Source organism: Carlito syrichta, unplaced genomic scaffold, assembly GCF_000164805.1.
Source record: "Carlito syrichta isolate Samal-C Ts95f unplaced genomic scaffold, Tarsius_syrichta-2.0.1 Scaffold311317, whole genome shotgun sequence".
Taxonomy (NCBI): domain Eukaryota; kingdom Metazoa; phylum Chordata; class Mammalia; order Primates; family Tarsiidae; genus Carlito; species Carlito syrichta.
In genome coordinates this window covers 1,513,931-1,537,537 of record NW_007255413.1, presented here as the reverse complement: position 1 = coordinate 1,537,537, position 23,607 = coordinate 1,513,931, and positions in this window count along the sequence as shown.

Here is a 23,607-nt window from a genome sequence, read left to right as displayed (position 1 = left end):
AACAAAAACAAAAATCTTCACCATGTACAAGTCTGTTGCTCTACTGAAATATTGTCAGCTCTGTTCAATCTACGTAATCATTATTTGTCACAGAATCTATTTCAAGTTAATAGTCTTTCTATGAATTTAAAGAGTTTTTACAGTTTTCGCTTTATTCACGAATCAAAATACTGCACTGCTAATGCCTTGCTTACTGCAAGGCTTGCTTAAAAAAAATCGACTAATCTCAAACTAAGGTTTGCCATTTTCACAATTTTGGAAAGATTTACTTCCTATGGTTAGTGGAAGGCAATAGGAAAGAGTGAAAGATGGAGAAAATTTGGTTCTGAGTACTTTGTGTGGAGCACAGGACTGCATCTGCATAGAAGCAATTGAGGTTATCCAACAGCGATTCAGACCCGAGTATTGATCCCGCATTCATGGTCACTTGGTGGCATGATATCTTCTAAAGATTCCTTGAGACAAAATTCTGTTCTTATGTAGGTCATACTATGAACTCTTCCATGACACCCAATTAAATTATATTATCTCTACAATTGTAAGGTGCATCCTTTGATAGTCAATGAAAATATACTTTATGCTACAAAGACATCCCAGGGTTTCTAGCCTAAGGTCACATTTTGTTGGAAAGAAGTAGACAGATGTATTGTTTGGCAATTCTAGTAGAAAAAGACTTAGCTGGGCTCGGTGGCTCAGCCTGTAATCCCGCGCTTTTGGGAGGCTGAGGTGAGTGGATTGCGTGAGCCTGCGGGTTCGAGACCTGCCTGGGCAGCAAGACCTCATCTCTACAATAAATCAAAAAATCAGCCGGACGTGGTAGCGCATGCCTGTAATTCCGGCTACTTGGAAGGCTGAGGCGGAAGGATCGCCTGAGCCCAGCAGGTCGAGGCTGCAGTGGCCGGAAGCAGCCACTGCACTCCAGTCTGGGTGACAGAGTGAGACTCCAACTCAAAAAAAAAAAAAAAAAAAAAAAAAGAAGAAAACGACTTGAGACCATTTACTTTTTAAAAGAAAAAATTTTTCACTTCTGGTTTTAAGGAAGTTGCATGCATCAGAACAATCTTTGTGTCTTGGAATTAACAATAAAAACTGATACAAAATTTTTAAAAGAGTAAATAAAAAGTTATTTGAAAGCGCTGGAGAGGAACCAAGACAACCAAAAATAAGACAAGGATACTCCAGGTGAGCTCCTCTTTCTCTGTAATTTTACCCCTTGAACTCTTGTGGATGAACCGTTTTGAAAGTCGAAAGCTAAACAAAAGCAGAGGCTTAAAGCTTACTCTAGTCTCACTAGGCTAGTGATCTAAAAATTCAGAGATACCAAGGAGCTCATCACTCTATGGGCAAGGTTTGGAAGGAAAGAAAACACGGAGAGGTGAACCCACCATTCTCCTAGGCTTTTATCCTCATATTACATTATGACATGAATAAAGACCATCTTATAAGGATCTCAGCTTGTTTCCCGTGGCTATACCCAGAGCTTTCCAACTCTTTTTTAGAATGAGCCTTCATAGACCACCAGAAATTAGTTGAGATCTACACAAGATTCATCTAGCATAAGCCCTCCTTCTTTTTGTATAGTTCAAAGTGAACCTTGGAAATAGCAATAAGGGAATCTTAAGATTCTTGAAAAATAAGAGCCATGGATTTTCAGGGTTGAGAGACGGCATTTGTTCTCATGCTTTCTCTGGAAACCCATTCACTGGGGTCTCTGGCTGTAGATTCTACCGAGGACTTCATAACACCTTATCTCTCTTTCATCCATTTTAGCCTTAGATCGTGGCACAATATTTTTTTTTTTTCCTGAGGCGGTCCAGTTAGTAAACAATTTCAGCTTTGTGGGCTGGGTAGTCTCTGTTGCAACTACTTAACTCTGCTTTAGGGTATGAAAGCAGTCAGAGATCAAAAGTAAATAAAAGGTCATGACTATGTTCTAATACAACTTTATGGGTACTGAAGTGTAGATTTCATATCCTATTTATGCATCATGAGGAATTGTCTTGCTTTGATTTTTTCTTTTCTTTTTTTTTGCCACTGAAGTTTTAAAAACCCTTCTTTGCTCTTAAACTGAATAGCAACAGGTGGCAGGGGAGGTTTGACCCATGGCTATGGTTTTCAGAGACCAGCATGGGAGTCTCAAATCTTCCTTGATATTCAGGGTCCTCAGGATATTCAGTACTCTTTTTCTGAAAAAAAAAAAAAAAAAAAGCATAGGGTCTTTCAGGATTTGGGATTTGGCAGAAATATTCTGAGGACAATCTGTTTCCGGAATTAACCTCAGCTGCTTAATAATCACATTATCAAAAAAGAGAAGATAGTTTGTCAGTTTAGTGGTTATTCTGTTTTCTCTGGAAATAACTTGCTTGATTTTTCTCCTTCAGAGCAATAGATTCTAAAAATGACTGAGAAATGATTCAACATGACTCACTGCTCTGTCAAGAAGGGAATGTGGGATTGAGGTAGGATTTTTTTGTTGTTGAAAATTTACATTTGTTAATGAATGGCTTCTATTCACGAATAGGAATAAGACTCGACAAGATTCCTGTGCATGCTCAGATGAATCATCGGGAATAAAGGGAGTGACTGGCTGTCTGGCTGCAACAGCATCAAAAATACTGACACGTATCATTTCTTGGTGAGTTGAGCCAAAAAATAGAGTGATAAATGAGGAAATTAAAAAAGAAAGGCAGGGGAAAGGGCATTAGACTAATAAGAACATATGATAATTCACATCCAACTGTGAGTCAGTGTTAGAGTGCAGATATTTACACTAATTTTTTTTAAAGACCTAAAAATTTACCCTCAAGATAATAATCAATTTATGTAAATATTTTGAATTCAAATGAGAAGGGGTTACAAATATATTTAAGGTGGGCATAAGCACATTTCCATTCCAAGGCAAGTTTCCAGCCTTGAGAAAGGAAAATCAGCACTGAAGAAATGGATTTCTTTCTTTTTTCGGAAGCCATACCCTCTTTTTCCCTGAAGGAGTACTTCCAACAAAAGAATTAATTCTGCAGAGTTTCACTCATAAAGAAAAACCTTGGAGTATACACGCGTGGGGGCTAGAGGTTGAGTACTCGAGCCAAAAGACGCTCTGTAGAACTGTTCAAGTCAAACAGCAAGAGTGAGTTTTGGAAAGACAAGTAATTGAAAGGGCCAGTAGATGGCATAAATAAGTCAAGATAGACTTTCAGGCTCAGTGAAAAAAAAAAAACACAAAAAACAAGGACAATTTGGCAGCTCTGTCCTTTTATATCTACCCTGTCTGTTTAAGCTTGTACTATTTGCCTGTCTGATCCTGACACCCTGAACTACTGCTAAAGAGGGGTGCTATGAGCACAAGAACCAAAAACCCAATGAAATGATGAGGTCAGAAGAGAGCTACGTTTGCCATCATTCTCCTTCTACTTCCATCCCCTGTCTTTTCTCCTTTTTCCTTCCCTCTCTTCCTTCCTTCCATTCTCCCACAGGTACAAGTATCTGGGCCACTTATATTCCTGACTCACCATCAACAATGGTTGCAAATTCCTCTCTTGTTTTAGTTATTTTGTCTCCTTTTCTTAGACCTTAGACCTCTAAGCCCATCTACTCCACAACGAGTCATTCACACTCGTGTATTTTGATATCTCCCCTTAACGGTGCATCCATGCCCATTTATAAAACATGTAGTGTTTTGTGCATGCATTTATTCTTAGCTCTCATCAGTGATGTTACGTGGTTGATTTCTCTGTTTCTTTTTTTTCACTCAACATTGGGTTTTTACAAGTTCTGTTGCTGTGACTTCTAACTGCCATCCACTATTATTCTGAAGATGTACCTACGCATTTTGCTTCCATTTTTGTTGAAGCCCTAACCTGCCATGACTATAATGGACACAGGGCCTTTAGGGAGGCAATCACAGTTAAATAAAGACATAAGGGTGAAATTCTGATTGAACAGAACTGCCCTTGTAAGAATGTACCTACTAGCTATTTCTTAGACATGGACAAGACTGGGCCTTGGGTACTTGAAAGAAATATTATGTATTTTATATTTTATTTCCATTTCTTTTTTTTTTTTGAGTTGGAATCTCACTCTGTCGCCCAGACTGGAGTGCAGTGGCCACTCCCAGTCACCGCAGCCTTGAACTGCTGGGCTCCCGCGATCCTTCCGCCTCAGCCTTCCAAGTAACCGGAATTACAGGCATGCGCTACCACTCCCGGCTGATTTTTTGATTTATTGTAGAGATGAAGTCTCGCTGCCCAGGCGGGTCTCGAACTCGCGAGCTCAGGCAATCCACTCACCTCAGCCTCCCAAAGGCGCGGGATTACAGGCTGAGCCACTGAGCCCAGCTTTATTTCCATTTCTAAGGTCATTATCAGACTTTAGAAAAATATATTTTACAAAATGGCTTCCAAAATGTGACAAACAGTGAATACAGCGGATAAAACAAGGTTTGTGTGTGTGTGTGTGTGTGTGTGTATGTGTGTGTGTGTGTGTGTGTGTGTGTGTAAAAGTATTCTTACTTCTCCACCACAGGTCCGCTCTGCTCTGCTTCTCTAAGCCTTCTAGAGGAATTTTCTGATTCTTATTTCTGCTAATTTTTGCATTTTTATCAAGCATAAACATGAAAGCCAAGGCAATATTTATATTTATTCTACCCTCAGATTTTTTTCCTCTTTTGTCTTAATCATGTATTTTGAAGGAAGAACAGAGGTGAGAATGTTATAGCATTAAAAAAATGGATTAGTGTTCTTTAATCAATATCATGATTATTCCTAATCTGATTCCTTTCCGCTATAATACTCTATGGAAAATGAGCATGCCCTCTGAAAGTTAAACCTCAGTCATTAGTAAAATATCTGTGTCAGACAGATTGGCAAATATGGTAGGTGAAAAGCCTGTTATTATTTGGTATAGACAAAGGGTGGCAAGCTTTTTCTACAAGGGCTGCTACAGACGGCATTGTTTCCCCTCAGAATTCATGTTGAAGACCTAACCTCCCATGTGTCTATATTGGACATAGGGCCTTTAGGATGAAGTTATAATAGTGAAGCCTTAACTTGATAGAACTGTTGCCCTATTAGAAGATGAAGAGATAGCAGTGCTCTTCCTCTCTCTTTTACATGTGACCACACGGTAAGAAGGAAGCCATCTGCAAGCCAGGGAGGAAGCACCTGCCAGAACATGTCCCTGCTGTTACCCTCCAAGGTGAGACTTACCACCTCTGGGTCTGTGAGAAAACAAATTTCTGTAGTTTAAGCCAACCAGTCTATGGCGCTTTGCTATGGAAGCCTGAACTGACAATTGCAAAGGCTCAGATAATAAATATTTTAGACTTATGTACCATAGCCAGCAATGCAAGGCTTATTCTGGACAGCCTTTCTAAGAATCTGACAGTTGTCTGAGAAATCAATCATGAGTGGGAATCGATTATGCAAAGCTCAAGGTGTTCTTGGCAGAGCAAACAGCAAGTGCAAAGTCTTTGAGGTCGTGGAGGTGGCATCCAACTTGTGGGGGCTGGGTAGTGCTCAGGACAACAATAGGGCCGGTGTGTCTGGTGGCGTATGTAAGAGTGTGTGACTTACGAGAAAAGGAAAGACGATGGCGGGGTGAGATCTTGATAAGGACATAGCAAGGAATTTGGATTTTATCACAAGGATTATGAGAAGATTTTGGAGAGAGAGGGGAGAGAGAGAGAGAGAGTTAATTTTGTATTTTTTTGACTTACATTCTTTAAAAAATTAAGTTTCAACATGGATTTAGGAGGACACACCATCATTTGCTCCATAGCAACATGTTATGTGCACAATGCAAATATGAGGGGGACCCAAAAAACCCCGGAATTTATTTGTAAAAAAGTGTATTTATCCTGACGTCTTTAAACTTCCGTCACTTTCAAAGGACTTTGTTTGATACAATGTACCTATCGAGAGGCTTTTCCCATGACTCAGAACAGTTTTTGAGCTCATCAGTTTTGATGCCTTTTAGTGCTTCTGCAGTTTTTGTTTCTTCTCTTTCGTATCGGCAAGACATTTCCCTTTGAGGATATTTTTCATCCAGGAAAACAAAAAGAAAAAGTCTCTTGTGGTGAGAATGGGTGAACAGGGAGGGTGAGGCATGGGGGGGGGTCATGACATTTTCGGTCAAAAAGTGCTTGAACACTCAGCTCGGTGTGGGCAAGTGCTCTCGTAAATCACTCATGACATGGGCAAACATGTTGAAAGAATCTCAAAAAAAAAAATTCATCGAGCAGCTTCTCACAACAACACTAGCTGGCACACTGTTGCCAGTGGGTTCCTAGAACACTTAACTAGTGGGGAAAACCCATAAAACAAGGGACCGCCCTTCAAAAGGTTATTCTGGTTTTCTTTGGGACCCCTTCATAATAGGCACTTTACAAGTGACATTTCATTTTTTCCTCTCACATTCTGTTTGTCTGTACCTTTTCCAGGTAACGAATATTTCCAAAGAGCCGCAGGTATCCTTTCTATTTGCCAGGAAACTCTAGCGTGAGTACAGTAACAGATAAAAAAAAGAGATTTTGCTGTTTTAGTTTCCTCACTTGTAAATGATGTGTAATAAGCATCATGATTATTGGTCCCTGGTACCATCTACTTGGGTGAGCAGGAGGACAGTTGCAACATAGTCATAAAGTTCTCTTTAAGATCCACCCAGAGGATTTGATCTAAGGTCTATTCACATCTAAGGTGTACATGCCTACAGACCCACTATAAGATGTACATTCCTACTATAAGTCAAGGACGAGACACTCTTACCCAGCAAAGCAAGATTGGCACTGTCAAGTGGGTGTTGAGGACTTCTAGGAGCCTTGTGGCAATGCACCACTTAACTGCATTGCACGTGAGCATGGAGTAATTTAATTGCATTGCACATGCAATAGAAAAACATGTTGCGAGGAGCCAGTGCATGGCCCTCCTTGAGTTTTGTCCAGTGTTTCTCTTCCAAGAGATTCTATTTCATAGCAGGCCACACTGGAGACCACGATCCAAGGAATGCGCGTCATTCTAAGGGAGGAAGCTGCCCCGTTCTATTCACCTTCTTTTAAGTCTGCTTCCTTATATTTTTCTTTCCTCCGACTCCTGCACCTGCCATGAAGAAAAAAATATTCTCTTTAAGCTTCATAATTAAAAAATACTTTGGTGATTAAAATATTTGTTTATGCAATAACAATAATAATAACTAATTACATCCAGCCTGATGAGTTGTGTATCACGTTTCAGCCAAGTAGGACTCGAAACAGCTGAGCTATTAAATCCTGATAAGTGATAATGGAAAAGATTGCTCAGCCTTAACTATAGTGATACTACCAGCAGCGCTGTAATTATGATTTCCTCTTTCATTAAGGACCATAATTCACCATTGATTTGTATGCAAAACTCCATCGACTTCAAGAGAAATTCCTTATGCACGGTGAAGGGAAGAGATGGCCTTTGTTATTTCCTTGACTGTTCCTAAAACATTGACACTTCTGTTCTTTACGAGCACATCCAGCAGGATTGGGTGCTGAATGCTCATCTTGCTCTTGATATTTTATTTTCTGTTAGAAAGCAAAGATAATATTGCTACCATTTTGCTTGGATTGTCTATTTTTATTATGATGTTAAAGTTGGTAGGGAACCCTGTTCTCCAAAGAAATACAGCACAGGTGGTGTCTGTTTGAAGACAGACTTAAGCTCAAGAGAACAATCTCTATGGAAGTCACAGAATCCCTATTTCTACATTCCGTGGCCCCTTTTGCTCTGTTTTATTCTTGTTTTTGTTTATGTGTATGTGTGTGTGTTTGATAGTGTCTGTGGTCTGTGGTTTTCTTGGAGGTGTTGAGACACGCTGGGAGGAGGCAGATTCCCTTTACATCCCAATAATCCGAGAACCATCCCGGTCGCTCACCCTTCCACACTCCACTCTCTTGCTCCCCCTACAAACATGGACTTGTACGTCTTTTCTGTTACACCGGCACCACATTTACCAGGGGACCTCCCCCCCCAAAACTGGGATTAGTTTTCTTTTTTTGGAGGATGAGTCCCTTGTAGTTCAGACTTTCCTCGCTAGGTCAGTGTTCCAGGAACCCATCAGGCACCATTTGGCATTGTTGGGGAGGCTGGGTTGAACTTCAGTGAGTTTTCTTTTTGGAGATACTTTTGACGTGTTTGCCCATTTCATGATGGGTGATTGACAAGTGCACCTGCCCACACCGCACTGAGTGTTCAGCCATTTTTGGCCAAAAATGGTGTGACGTTCGTGCCCTACCCTCCCTATTCACCTGAGCTCTTCCCAAGCGACATTTTTTTTCCTGGATGAAAAAAAATCCTCAAAGGGAAACGTTTTGCCAATGTGGAAGAGCTGAAGCAAAAAAAAAAAAAAAAAAAAAAATGGTGGGAACATTAAAAGTCTTCAAAATGAACAAGTCCAAAAACTGCTTTGAGCAGTGGAAAGAACAACTCGATAGCTGGATTGCATCAAACGGAGAGTACTGTGAATGTGACTGAAGTTTAAATATGTAAGAATAAATATACACTTTTAATAAATAAATTCCATCTGGGGTGGGCGAGGGACGTCCCCCTCTCAGGCAAGCACAGAGCTGAAAATCCCATGACCACCATGCTTTTGGTCCATTCTTACTCGCCATCAAAGAAGTCAAGCTGGAGGACGATGAGTTATAAGAAGCCTTGTCTGTATTCCTTATGTCTTTCTTTTCTTTTTTTCCTGATGGGCTTGATGCTTACTGTTGAGAGGGTTGGATTCTCCCGCTGTGCCCGTTACAAGCTATAGCATGGGCAATCTGCATTGGGTGAGGAAGCATTCTGCCTCTATGATTCACTGAGCATTGCCTGAGGAAGTCCTGGGGGTTATGGCTGGCTGTGGATATTCCACCTTCAGGAGTGGAGTGGACTGCAGGCCTGTGCCTAGTGTCGGTGGGGAAATAAAATACGGTTCTTCCTTGGCTGTGATTTTCTTTGTAAACAAAGCATGCCTACACCATTAGCGCTAAGTATGGTTTCATGTGCTCCTGTCTGAGCTGTTTTAGGAAACAAAAGGGATTGTTTCAATGACAATGACTTACAGTGGTAGGACCCTTTGGTGTTTTCCAGTATTTTCACATCTCCTCATTTAATTCTCACAATGGCCCTTTGGGGCTGGGATCATTTTTGCAGTCTCTGTGGGAACAGAGAGATCTAGTTCCTCCACTGTCTTACCAGGTCAATGTAGTAACCTATCCACCCGGGACAAGCCATTATTACAAAACCGAGGGCAAAGAGCTGCTGCAATCCAAACTTTAAGTGCCAAGTAATAGCTTATGCCTGTCTACATGTCCTTGGATGCCCCGGGGGTGGGTAGGTCTAGGGTAAGCGTGACCTCGTGGCTCTGCTTCCAACTGCAAAACCAGCTGGAAGTGACTTCTCCTGAGAGCTGAGCTCAGGTCTTCTCCACGTGTGTTGATTCCAGACTGAAGGGACAGTAGCTGCTCTGGGGACACTCTCCTTACGGTGGTTTAAGAGGCACCAGAGGGTGAGACCAATTCTTGCCCCCTAGCATTGGTCAAGCATCTCTCAGTGTGACGTGTGCTAATAACCTGTTGGTCCACGCATGCTGAATGGCTTGCTCTAAAGTCAAGGTGCAGGAGGCAAGTGTGTCTCTTCCATTGAGGTGGATCGGGGGATGGAGGTAACTAATTCTGAACATTAAGAATAAAAACAGAATGTTTTCCAATAATTTATACTTCCATTGAGTATGTGGGTATCTCCAGAAAGGCCTTCAACAAAACATGTTTTGGGGAGAACACCACAAATTGTGGAGATGGGGCAGGGGGAGTAAACGAGAATCAAGATTTTCAAAGTGATGCTTCAGGTGAACACCATGGAAAACATGCTTACATTGCTTTGATTATTTCTTTCTCTTTTTAAAATTGGGTCGATTGACTTGATAATATTTACTGCCTAAGAAAAATATTACAGGCTGTTGGGGTCCAGTGAGGATAAATGAATGTGAAAAATTTGATATAAAATCTTTGAGCAAAGCATTTCTATATCATTTTATGTAATGTCTTAAAAATAACAGTATAGCAGATACTAATTTTTGCAGAAGAATCACTTGTTTAAAAATATAACTTATTTTTCTATCACTGATCCAAATTTCCATCTCAAATCATATTCCAATCAGATGACAGGAAAAGGCACTTATTTTTCCTTTTACACGTACAGGTAAATTCAGTCAAATTCGGAGTGCTTTTTTCTAAACTAAAAGGAACTCAAGTTTTTCTTCCCTTTGATTATAATTCTCACCCTGGGACAATGACCCGATGCTGTAGTGTCAGTGAACCGAGGGGTCTGCCCTGTGCTGGCAGTTGCTATGATGTTGAAACCATCAGTTGAGTTGTCAGATGGTGTCCTTCCTTTACAGCATCTGAGTTTGGAACCCACGTGTCCAACATTGGTCTGTAGAGGAATACTCTCAGCCTAACTTTGAGGATTCTTAGTTTGGCACAGCTCATTTCTACAAGCTCAGAAGAAAGGAAAAGCAAGCAAAAATATGTTGGTCATTCTCAGCCTCCTGTTGGGGCATACATGGGCTCGGTGAGGATGGTCCAGACACTCTACCTGCACATTTCTACGTAGCTGTTCTATCTACTTGTCTATGCTAGCCCCCATGGCCCCAGAAAGGTAACAAGAACCATATCTCTCTGTTTGTAGATCCTCCAGCTTATTCAGCTTTAAATTATTCCTTCTCAGGGACTCAGAGGCTAAGAGACAGGGCATGGACCACCTGGGCTGATGCCTAAGGGTTCCTCGCCTCCTCCAGCTCTTCTTTCTTTCAAGTTTGGATGATCTTTATTAAGTAGGACATAGAGTCAGGGTAAAAGAGTTTTCCTATATTATTTCAAATATTTCTATTCGTACCCATGAATACAGCAAAGGACTGGGCTTTCTGACCTATAAAACCAAGAATTTGACTTTTTCTTCTCTTCTACTACTTACCCTAGAGGCAGTGAGCTATCCTAAGGAAACATGATCACAAGGCAAAAAGGAAAGAAGAGGAAAGACGTGCCAGTTACTGTCTCACCGTATCATGCCATCTGAGCAGTTTTAGGAAATGAGAGATATCGTGTTTCAGCAACAATGGTTTACAGTGGTAAGACCATTTGGTGTTTTTTCAGTATTTTCACATCATCTCATTTAATTCTCAGAATAGCCCCCAGGGGCTGGGCTCATTTGCAGATGTAGAAACGTGGTTATTTTTGTCAGGTAATAAGCTGTGTCCTCTGGGGCTGTAGCTTTAACAGGGTTAGGAATTGCAGGTATACACGTGACTGGAGCTACCTTGGGGAAATGCAGCACATTTTCAAACATAACTTTTTTCTTTAATTTGAAATTTCTAAATTGCAAGGGACTTTTCTTGAGGTTTTGCCAGAGGTCCAGAAAGATATAGGCCTAGATGGTTAACCTTGCTCGAAAAACATTAAGGAATCAACATAAAAGGCACAGTTATCTCAGCTCACAAGAATACTGGTCTTTCTTCTCAACTTTGAGCTTGCCCACTGCATTAGTTTACACAATGGGGCGTTCCAGCTGAGCCTAAACCTAGATTCGGAGATGCTGGTCAGTTGACATGTTGGCCTCGGGATTCTCAGCCCAGGGATCCTTTGCCTAAGTCGGTAGAGGATAAGAAGGTAGCCTCTGAGAGAGCACTTTGTAAGAGTCAAGGGTAGAAGTAGGAGAGATAGGAACATGGGTAGAATTAAGCAGTAAGATGAAAAGCATTAATTACAAAGGAGAGCGTCTGCTACCCCATTCTGCTCTGTTGACTAGTTCAGAGCCTTAGAGCAAGAGAGTTGCAATTTAAACACTGAAGGAGATTTTTTTTCAGGAGAGACTTTGTGAGACTCTGTTTAAGGACCTCGGAGATAAAATACGCAGAATGGGGACGAGGGTGTTCTCTTGATTTCTGTGTCTGGCAGCCTGGCTTTATCTTAGCCAACAGTCAGAAGATGCCATTGGGCGCAGAGTTGAATCATTTTCATGGAAGTTCATTCTGGGCTCAGCCTTTCACATGGGTAAAGAGGCTGAAAGGGTTAAAAGGAAAAACCGGAAGACCTATTGCTGTAGGCACTGGAAATCATAATTAGGGCACAAGCCCATCAGGGCTTCTCAGAAAGGGAAGCAAGTGATTCTCTTTGTGTAAAACCTGGTATTTAATAGTTAGGCCTGTCTCCATAGTGTATTAACTGTTGTCTTAGTCCATTAGCCATGTGACTACCTTCTGTGGCTTAATTGACTCACTTCTAAAATTGCAATGAGCTAACATCATCAAGATGGCTGACCAGAGGTGTCTAACGCTTGTCCTTCTTACACAAAAAAGGACCAAAACAAGGAATAAACAACAGCATTCTGGCCAGAGTGATTAAAAGAGAGAGCTGGAGTCCAGCAAGGGTGTAAAAGAAAACCTTAGAGAGCACAGAAAACTCGGGATGGCAGCACAGAGAAGGGACTGAAACACCTTGTTTCTGCCACCCCCTCCCCTTAGCTGGGATCAGCTCAGAACAAGGAGGGGCTTCAGCCTGTGGAGAACAGCAGGAAGTTCCACTGGCCCCATCTAGACCGCAGACACTGGCCGTCTTTGCTCCTGGAAAAGTCTGCAGTACTCATAGTTCCTTGCCTGGTTTAGAGAACTGCCCTAAGTTTACACAGCTTCAATTCTCTAGAGAAGGTACCTCCTTTGTGCCTCTCACCTTTGTCCTTACAGGGCCCAAGCTGTTACTGCCTGTGTCATCTTGAAATTACTAGAGTGCGTCCTGCTCTGGGGGCCAGTAGCCCACCGCATGCCTTCATCTCTGAGGTTTTGCTGGCATTGCACCATGTTCCATTCCCCAGCCGGCTGTGACAGCTTCCTGATCCCTGGGAGCAAGCTTCCTAGGAGACACCTCATCTCCCTCATCCCTGTTGCCGCTGTGCCCTGTCCCAGCTATTCGGAACCCAGGCCCAGTGGAGCAGTTCTGCACTCTGGTTTTCAAACCAAACTAGTGCCTCACTCCCTAGGAATTAGAAAGTCAACTCAGGGGAGCAGCTGTGACCCTAGCACCTGAACCAACCTGGTGCCTCACCCTTACTACCTGGAGCTTTGGATCCGGGAAACAGCTACTTGTTTTTTCAGGGACCCAGAGGCTGGCCCAGTGGAGCATCTGCACACCCAGTGCATGAGCTGACGTGGCACCCTGTCCCCAAGGGAAACAGAAGCTTGGCTGACCTGTGCCACCCTTCTCTCCGGGCTGACCAGCTGAAGTGCCCTGCCTCTCTGGATCTGGACAAGCCCTCAAGAACCTGTACTGCTGAAGTGTCCCACCTCTTTTGGGATTGGAGACATTGTTGCATTGCTTCTACCTCTTGGTGCCCAAGTCACAGTCGTGCCCCACTATTTCTGGGTCCTTGTTGTCATGGCACCTGGCTCTATAGAGCCCGGGCCACTGCTATGTCCCCACTGTGATGCTAGACCCTGGAGTCTACCAGCTACCCAGCACTCTCTCTCCTGGTGTCTGAGTTGCCACCATGTCCTGTTGGCCTTGGCACTTGAATCTCAGCTGTCCCCTGCTTCCCAGGGCCAGACTCTCAGGAGCATACCTTCTTCCTTGGAGCTAGGCCATGATGTGCCCTGATTTCTGGGACTAGAGTCATAGCTACTTCCCTGCAACCTGGGTCTGACCTTCTGAGGAGTGCTTCAGAGTCGTAGTCTTCAGCTCAGTGGCAGAGCTGTGTCCACTTGTGTCTCAGTGAGTGAACCAGCACTCACCTCACAGATGTCACTGGAATTCAGTTAAACACCGACCCCAGGACCCCAGGTCCAAAGCCACTCTGAGCATCTGTGCCCTGCAACACTGTATCACAGTGGCTGCCTGTGGCTCCTGTCAGGACAAGCACTGAGAGGGATCCCCTCAGCCAAGTCTTCCCACTGTGAGGAATATGAGAACATGAAGATTCCCAAAGTCCTTGCCACTAAGAACCTCAAGAACCTACCATGCCACTGACACTGCCACAAACTCCAGCAGCCTGGGCCGCCGAGTCCTTTGTACTTATTGCTGACGTTGATTGTGGCTGAAGAAACAGCAAGGAGGCTACACTATTCGGCCCAACCAGAATTAGAGCTAATACATCCTACCTAATGGGCACATCCATCTGCAGGGAAAAGTCTTTTCCTGTGAAAGACATTCTTTAAAACTGAGGAAACGATTCCACCAGATACACAGTTATTCATGTAGGGACACAAGAAAAAAGCAAAGAAACATGAGACCACCAAAGGAATACAATCATCCTCCAGTAGCTAACACCAAAGAAACGAAAATTCACAAATTGTCTGAAAAAGAATTAGAATTAATGATCTCAAAGGAATGAAGGTCAAAAGTCAAAATGGTCAAAAGTTAACAGAGATACAATACAGTGTTAAGAAATACACAGTATGAGGAGATGTAAATTGTAACAGTAAAAAAATAAGTCCATCCAAGTGGCTGAAAAATTCATAATTTTGTCCTTATTTATGGCTGCATAATACTCTACCTAATAGACACCACAGGATCCATCTGCAGGTAAAAGTCTTTCTCTTTGGAAAGACTTAGAGGCTATAATACTGAGTGATCTATCACAGAAACAAAGAACCAAGTATCACATATTCTCACTGACAAGCAGACCTTGAAAAGCTATAATAATACTATAAGAAAGGAATTAGCAGTAGTGGGAAATTGCCAGGGGAGTGGGGAACACCTCATCAATAAGGGTACCTGAATTGTACCCCACATATTTAAATATATATATATAACAAATATGAATGTATTATCACAAAAATAAATAAATAAAAAAATTGTGTGTGTGGAGGGCAAAATTCTAGAGTATTTGTATGTGACCAACTTTAGGCTGCTATTGGCTTAAAACAAGCTACTACAACTATCAGATGTGCTATGTAAGCCCTGTGGTAACCACAAAGCATAAAACTACAGCAGGTATACAGCACAGAAAGAGAAAGGAATCAAAGCTTAGTACTACAGAAAGTCACCAAACCACAAAGGTAGACAACAAAAGAGGAAGAAAGGAACAAAGAACCTATAAAACCCAGAAAGCAGTTAATGAAATGGCAGGACAAAGCTTTTACCTACAAATAATAACCTTGAATATAAACGAATTCAACTCTTCAATCAAAAGTCATAGCGTGTTTGAGTGAATTAAAAAAGAAGACTCAACTATATATTGCCTATAAGAGAGACCCATTTTAGCTTCAGGACATACATAGACTGAAATTGAAGCATTTGAAGAAGATATTCCATGCAAATAGTTAACTAAAAGAAAGCAGGGATGGCTATACTTATATCAGTTAAAATACTTCAAGTAAAGAAACTTTTGTAAGAGACAAAGAAGGTTTTTAATTGATGCCAAAGAGGCTAATTTATCAAGAGGACATAACAATTGTAAATACATATGCACCTGACATTGCAGCACCTGCATACATAAAGTAAGTGTTAATAGAAATGAAGGAAGAAATAGACAGTAATACAATGGTAGGGAACTTCAAAGCTCTACTTTCAACAAAGGATAGATAAACCAGCTAGAAAATTAAGAGGGAAATACTGGACTAGAACTCTACTTTAGGCCAAATAGATCTAACAGACACATAGAACTTTCTGTTCAACAATAGCCTAATTTACATTTTTCTCTAGCACACATGGAGCCACCTTCTGTAGGGTGGACCATAGGTTGGCCACAAAACAAGTCTTAACAAAATTAAGATCAAAATCATATCTAGTATCATTTCCAAGCACAAAAGCATGAAACTAGAAATCAGTATCAAGAGGAATCTTGAAAAATTCACAAATGTGTGGAAACTAAACAGTATGCTCCTGAACAACAAATGGGTTGGATACTAAACTACAGTTAAATAGGAGGAATACGTTCTACTGTTTGATACCACTGGAGGATGACTAGTTAACAATAATATATTATAGAGTTTCAAATAGCTTGAAGGAGGATGTTCAATGTTCCCAACATATAGAAGTGATAAGTGTTTGAAATGACGGATATGCTAATTACCCTGTTCTGATCATTATACATTATATGTACCCCATAACTATGTATAATTATTATACGTCAATTGTAAGAATTAACTTTTTAAAATCTTTAGATAAGTGACAATAAAATGTACAACATACTCAAACTTATGGAATACAACAAAATAAGTTCTAAGAGGGAAGTATATAACAATAAATGCCTACCTTAAAGAGGAAAGATCCCAAATAAATAGAATAACAGTACATCTCAAAAAGCTAAAAAAAAAAAAGAAGAAAAAGTAAACTTAAATTTAGCAGGAGAAAGTATATAATAAAGATCAGAACAAAAATCAAATAGAGAACTGGAAAATTGTAGAAAAATATCAATAAAACCAAGAATTGGTTCTTTGAAAAAGTAAACAAATCGACAAACCTCTCACTACACTAAGGGGAAAAAATGAATCAAATAAATAAAATCAGAAACAAAAGTGGATACATTACAAAAGATGCCTCAGAAATAAAAAGGACCATAGGAAATTATGAGCAATTATAAGCCAAAAAGTTGGAAAACTTAGAGAAAATGCCTGAATTCCTGGAAAAATATAAACCAACAAGATTGAGTCAGGAAGTAATAGAAAGCCTGAACAAAAGAGCAATAAATAAAGAGATTGAAGAAGTAGCTAAAAACCCTCCAACAAAGAAAGACCCAGAATGAGAGCTTCATAGCTGAATTCTGCCAAGCATTCAGAGAAGAATTGTTACCAATGCTTAAACTATTCTAAAAAATAGAACTGGAGAGAATGTTTCCAAATGTATTTTATGAGGCTGGCAACACCTTGATACCTAAGCCAGACAAAACTCCACAAGAAAACTACAGGCCAAAAATCTCTGATGAACATTTGTACAAAAAATTTCAATGAAATGTAGAAAACCAAATTCAATAACACATGAAAAAGATGATAAGTCATGACCAAGTGGGATTTATCCCTGGTGTGAAAGCCTGATTTACCATATGCAAATTAATTAACGAGATACATTGTGATAATAACCACACAATCATCTCAATGCACAAAAGATATTTGATAAAGTTTAGCATCCTTTCTTGATAAAAATGTAACAGTTTAGATACAGAAGGAATGTTCTTCATCATCATAAACATCATTTTTTAAAAACCCACAGCTAACATTGTGATCAGTTGGAAACAACTGAAAGCCTTTTTACTAAGATCTGAAACAAAACAGGGATGCCCATGCACCATTTCTATTCAACAGGATTGGAAGTACCAGCAAGAGCAATCAGACAAGAAAAATAAATAACAGGCATCCAAATCAGAAAGGAAGAAATAAAATTACCTCTATCTGTAGATGGTGTAATCCTATGTGTAGAAAACCCCAAAGATTCCACAAAAACTATTAGAGCTAATGCATGAATTCAGTAAAGTTACAAGACACAAAATCGATATAAAAAAATCAGTAGTGGACAGGTGCAGTGACTTATCCTTGTAATGCCAGCACTTTGTGAGGCCGAGGTTTGTATGAATCCAGGAGACTGAGACCGGTCTGAGCAACATAGTAACACCTCATCTCTACAAAAAGTAAAAAATAAAAAATTTAGCCATACATGGTGACACATGTCTATAGTCACAGCTACTCAGGAGGCTGAGGTGGAAGGATCACCTGACACCAAGAGGTTAAGGGTGTGGTGAACCATGTTCATGTCACTGTCCTTCAGTCTGGAAGATAGAATAAAATCCTGTCTCAAAAAAAAAAAAAAAAAAATCAGTAGTATTTCTATACACAAATAATGACATAGCTAAAAAAGAAGTCAAGAAAACAATTCATTTATGATAGCATATAAAATAAAATATTTAGGAATAAATTTAACCAAGGAAGTAAAAGATTTCTACACTGAAAGCTATCAAACATTGATGAAACAAATTGGAAAAAAAACCGCAAAGGGCAAGATTTTTCAGGTTCATGGATGGAAAAAATTAATGTTAAAATGTTCATTCTATTTAAAGCAGTATACCAATTTAATGCATTGAATCTGTAGATAACCTTGGGCAGTAATGATATTTAATTTCAACGGCAAACTCCACAGAAACACAAAAAAATCCTAAAATGTATATAAAATCACAAAAAAACTTCACATAGCCAAAAGAATTTTGAGAAAGAAACACAAAGTTGGAGAGATCATACTTTCTAACTTATTAGAAAATTCAAAGCTTATGGCACAAAGCTAAATTACAAAGCTATAGTAATCAAAACATTATGATATTGGCATAAATACAGATGCATAGATTATTGGAACAGAATAGAGATCCCAGAAGTAAATTGAAATATATATGGTCTATTAATTTTTGACCCGAAAAACACAATGGGGAAAAATAGTCTCTTCAATAGAAATAGTGCTGGGAAAACTGAATTTCTATAGAAAGGTACTCCACATCCCAAATCATCAGGGAAATGCAAATTAAAACCACTAAGGGATATCATTTTATACCCATTATGTTGTTGATTATCACAAAGATAAATTGGTATGACCATTATGGAAAACAGTACGAAGGTTCATAAATAAATTGAAAACAGATCTACCACATGACCCAGCACTCCCTCTTCTGGGCATATACTCAAAGGAACTAAAATCATCACCTTGTAAAGATATCTGTATTCTCATGTTTGCTGCAGCATTACTTGCAACATCCAAGGTAAAGAAATAGTCTAGTGTCGGTCCATGGACAAATTAATAAAGAAAATGTGATACACACACAGACACACACGCACACATTCACACACTGGACTATTTTTTGATCTTAAAAAAGAAGGAGATCCTGTCATTTTTTCACAACATGGATGGGCCTTAAGGACTTTAAATAAGTGAATAAGTAGGACATAGAAAGAAAAAACTATTGTGTGATGTCACTTATATGTGGGAGAAATAAGAAAAGCTAAATATACAGACGTAGAAAATAAAGGAGTGGTTACTATGGGCAGTTGGCGGTGGAGGTGGGGAAGAAATGGGGAGAGATGTCAAAGAATGCCAAGTAACTGATATGAAGGATGAGCAAGTCTAGGGGTCTCATGTCTAACTTAAGGACTACAGTTAATAAAATTATGCTATGATAGGGATTTTTGTTAAATAAATGGGTTTTAGTTGCTCTTGCCACCCAAAAAAGTAACTGTGACATGATAGATATGCTAATCTGCTTCATTATAATAATCCTTTTACTATCTTATTGATGTAATCCCAAAATATCATGCTGTGCACCTCAACGATACACAATAAAATCTGTTTTTTAAAATACTGATAAGAAAACTACTTCATTGTATTTTGGAATCAAATGGGTAAGTACAGGAACATACCAATTATGGGTTTAGAATACATATGGCTCCATATTGCTATAGGTATAAGAAGTTGGAACAATTTTCTTCCTTCTCTCCTTCCTCCCTCTCTCCCTCCCTTAGTAAAAGTTATCTTCCCATACTTTTTCTGATCAATTAAGATTGTTTTGATTGACCCAGAATGTCTTCTCTCCAAATATTGCGTACATTACTCATTTTTATTTCTATAGAAATAAAGCAATTTTTTAAAATTTTGGAGTAATTTTAGATTTACAGAAAAGCTACAAAGATAGTGAAGAGGCTTTTTCAATACGTTTTACCAAGTTTTCTCTAAAGTTAATTTGTCAAAACTAGGATGCTAATATTGGTGCATTGCTATTAACTAAACATTCTGTTTGGATTAAACTAGCTTTTCCAATAGGAGTGTCATTTTTTCCTCTTCCAAGATTGCATTTATTTATCTCCATTTAAAAAAAATCTTCAGAAAATATGAATCTTCAGAATAAATAAAAGGAAACTCTGATATCAATTTGTTGATAGCACTATTTTGATAAATTAGGCAATGAAGCAAAAATATATTTGAAAATTTTTACTCTGAATTCTATTAAAATAGCTGTATTCTGTATGTGTAATATTCCAATCCCATTTTGTATTTCTAAGATACTGAATAAAATAAACAGAACCCAGAAAATATAATTGTCTATTCACCTAGGATTTTTCTAAGGTATATGAAATATATGAAGATATGTGATGTGCACTGTAAATGGTATTTATTATGCACAGTCATTTAAGAGTTTGGATTTCATCCAAGAAAACTTTCCCCATCTCACCAGAGATGTGACCAGTCAAGCACAATAGATACAGAGAAGACCCACAAGACATTAAATGAGAAGACCAATCTCTAGACACATAGTAATTTGCCTACACAAAGTTGACACAAAAGAAAAAAATCCTACAGACAGCAAGAGAGAAAGATCAGACAGATTACCTACTGGGGAAAACCATTCAGAATAGCATCAGACCTATCAGCAGAAACACTACAAGCAAGAAGGGACTGGAGTCCAATATTAAAACTTCTCAAAGAAAAACAATTTCAACCAAGAATTTTCTACCCAGTCAAGCACAGCTTCATCAGTGATGGAGAATTAAAATCCTTCCCAGATATCCTATCCCTAAGAGATTATGCAGCTTCCAGACCAACTCTACAGGAGACACTTAAAAAGGTATTAAGCACAGAAGAAAGAAAAGAAAGAATGACCACACACTTCCCAAGAGAACAACAGAACACAGAATCAACAGAAAATAAAATGCAAAAAGAAACTTGAAAACACACGCATATATCAACGCCAAAGCCAAAAGAAAACAAACAAACAAAGAAAAAACCTTATAAGAACCTCATGACAGGGATAAACAATCACATTTCAATAATCAGCCTGAATGTGAATGGGTTAAATGCATCACTGAAGAGACACAGAATGACAAACTGGATAAGAAACCATGACCCAATTATTTGCTATATCCAGGAAACTCATTTCAACACAAAAGACACACACACACACACACACACACACACACACACACTCAAAATTAAAGGATGGAAAACAAATTTCCTGGCAAACGAATCACAAAAGAAGGCAGGAGTCATGATCTTAATATCAGACAAAACAACTTTTAAGTTATCAGAAATTAAAAAGGATACAAAAGGACACTACATAATGTTAAAAGGCTCAACCCATCAACAAGAAATATTCATCCTAAACATATATTCAACCAAACAGGAACACCAGGATTTATAAAGCAACTACTAAGTAAACTAAAATGATATTGACTCTAACACTATTATAGCAGGGGACTTGAATACAACACTAACAGCCCTAGATAGATCATTGAGAAAAAAATCAACAAAGAGATCCAGAACCTAAACTTGACACTCAACCAAATGGACTTAATAGATACCTACAAATCATTCTACCCAAAAACCACAGAATATACATTCTACTCATCACCACATGGAACATACTCCACAATCAATCACAATCTTGGCCAGAAATCAAGCATAAACAAATTCCATAAGGTTGAAATATTGCCATGCACCTTCTCAGACCTCAATGGAATAAAAATAATATCAACACCAACAATATTTCCCCAAAGCCCACAAAGACATGCACACTAAACAGCATGATGCTGAACAACTGCTGGGTCAACACTGAAATCAAAGCAGAAATTGAAAGATTCCTGGAAACAAATGAAAATGAATAAACATCTTACCAAAATCTCTTGGATGCCAAGAAAGCAGTTCTAAGAGGGGAATGTATATTGAAATGAGCTAAATCAGTTAATGAAATCAAATTGCTAGCAAAATAAATAGTATCAACTAGCTTACTCCATTTTGTTTAAAGTTTCCATCTTAGTTGCCTGCCTGACCTAAAATTCACTCCCTAGTGCCTACCTGTGATTACAGTAACATTTGCATGACCACAGACCGCCAGTTTTGTCATATTTGGCAGGTTATGTTGACTGTTGCCTGCTGCCCATTACAGAACTCCTTAGCCATAAATTCCATGTAATTGTATGCTTTGTTAACTAAAATCAAATGTTATGGTTTGACATTTTCATAGTTTGTTCTTATATTCTGTTAGTGACCTAACCAAGGTAACTCCATTGCGTAATGATTCTTCTTCCTTGTCTCTATGTAACTACCTTAAACTATATCTCAATGGCAGAACTCCAGGGACTTTCTGGGCTATACTTAGGACATGAAATTAATCAAAGCTTTCTAACAATCGAAGTTCCCATTTTGGTTGCCAAGTTGTTAGTTAATAGTTGCTGTGGTCACTAAGTTGCTATGTAGCCAATGCTGCAAATTTTACCTATAAAAGCTTGTCATAAACTGGACCAGTTTGTTAAGAGTTTTTGTTTGCCTACTCTGACCCGCACTTTTATAAATTCATAATTAATTAAACTCAGCTTGCTGGTGTAGCTTCTTCTCACTTACTCAGTCATAACAATATCTCTATGAGCACACATAAAGAAAATGAAGAGATCACAAGTTGAGAGCCTGTCAAATCACCTAAGGGAGCTGCAAGGAGAAGACCAACAAAATCCCAACTTTAGCAGAAAAATTCAAATCACCAAAATAAGAGCCCAAATACAGGATATAGAAGAAAAAAATCGTAGAAGACATCAACAAAGTAAAACGGTGGTTCTTTGAAAGAATTAACAAGATTGATGGACACCTGCCAGAATGACCAATAAAAAGAGAGAAAAAGCCCAAATAAACACAATCAGAAATACAAAAGATCAAATCACAACTGACCCTGAAGAAATACAAAAGATTATCAGAGATTACTATGTACACCTGTACGGAAACAAACTTGATAACCTAAATGAAATGGAGGAACTTCTGACATTACACAACCTCCCCAGGTTGAAACAAGAAGACATTGAGACACTAAATAGAACAATAAGCCAGGAAATTGACTCTGTTATATGAAAATTACCTACAAAAAAAAAAAAAAGCCCAGGACCGGATGGTTTTCCAGCAGAATTCTATAAAACGTTCAAGGAGGAGATGATACCAATCCTTTTGAAAGTATTCCAGGTAATTGAGAAAGATGGATTTCTTCCCAAATCATTTATGAAGTTAACATCACACTGATACCCACACTGGGTAAAGATCCAACAAAAAAGAAAACTATAGGCCAATATCCTTTATGAACATAGATGCAAAAATCCTCAACTAGATTCTAGCAAATTGGATCCAAAAACACATCTTAAAAATCATCCATCATGACCAAGTAGGCTTCGTCTCCAGGATACAGGGCTGGTTCAACATTCACAAGACCATAAATGTAATTAAATACATCAACACATGTAGAAACAAGAACCACAGATTATCTCATTAGATGCAGAAAAAGCTTTTGATAAAATCCAGCATCCTTTCTTGATAAAAACCCTCAAATACCTCGGTATAGAAGGAACATACCTCAAAATAGTAAGTGCCGTTTATGATAAACCCCCAGTTAGTGTATTGCTAATGGACAGAAACCGGAAAAATTTCCCCTGAAAACTGGAACAAGACAAGGCTGCCTGCTCTCACTCCTCTTTTTCAACATTGTGTTGGGAGTCCCAGCTAGGGCAATTAGACAAGAGAAGGAGATCAGGGATATCCAAATAGGAAAAGAGGAAGTCAAGTTATCCCTCTTTGCTGATGATATGATCCTATACCTTGAAAATCCAAGA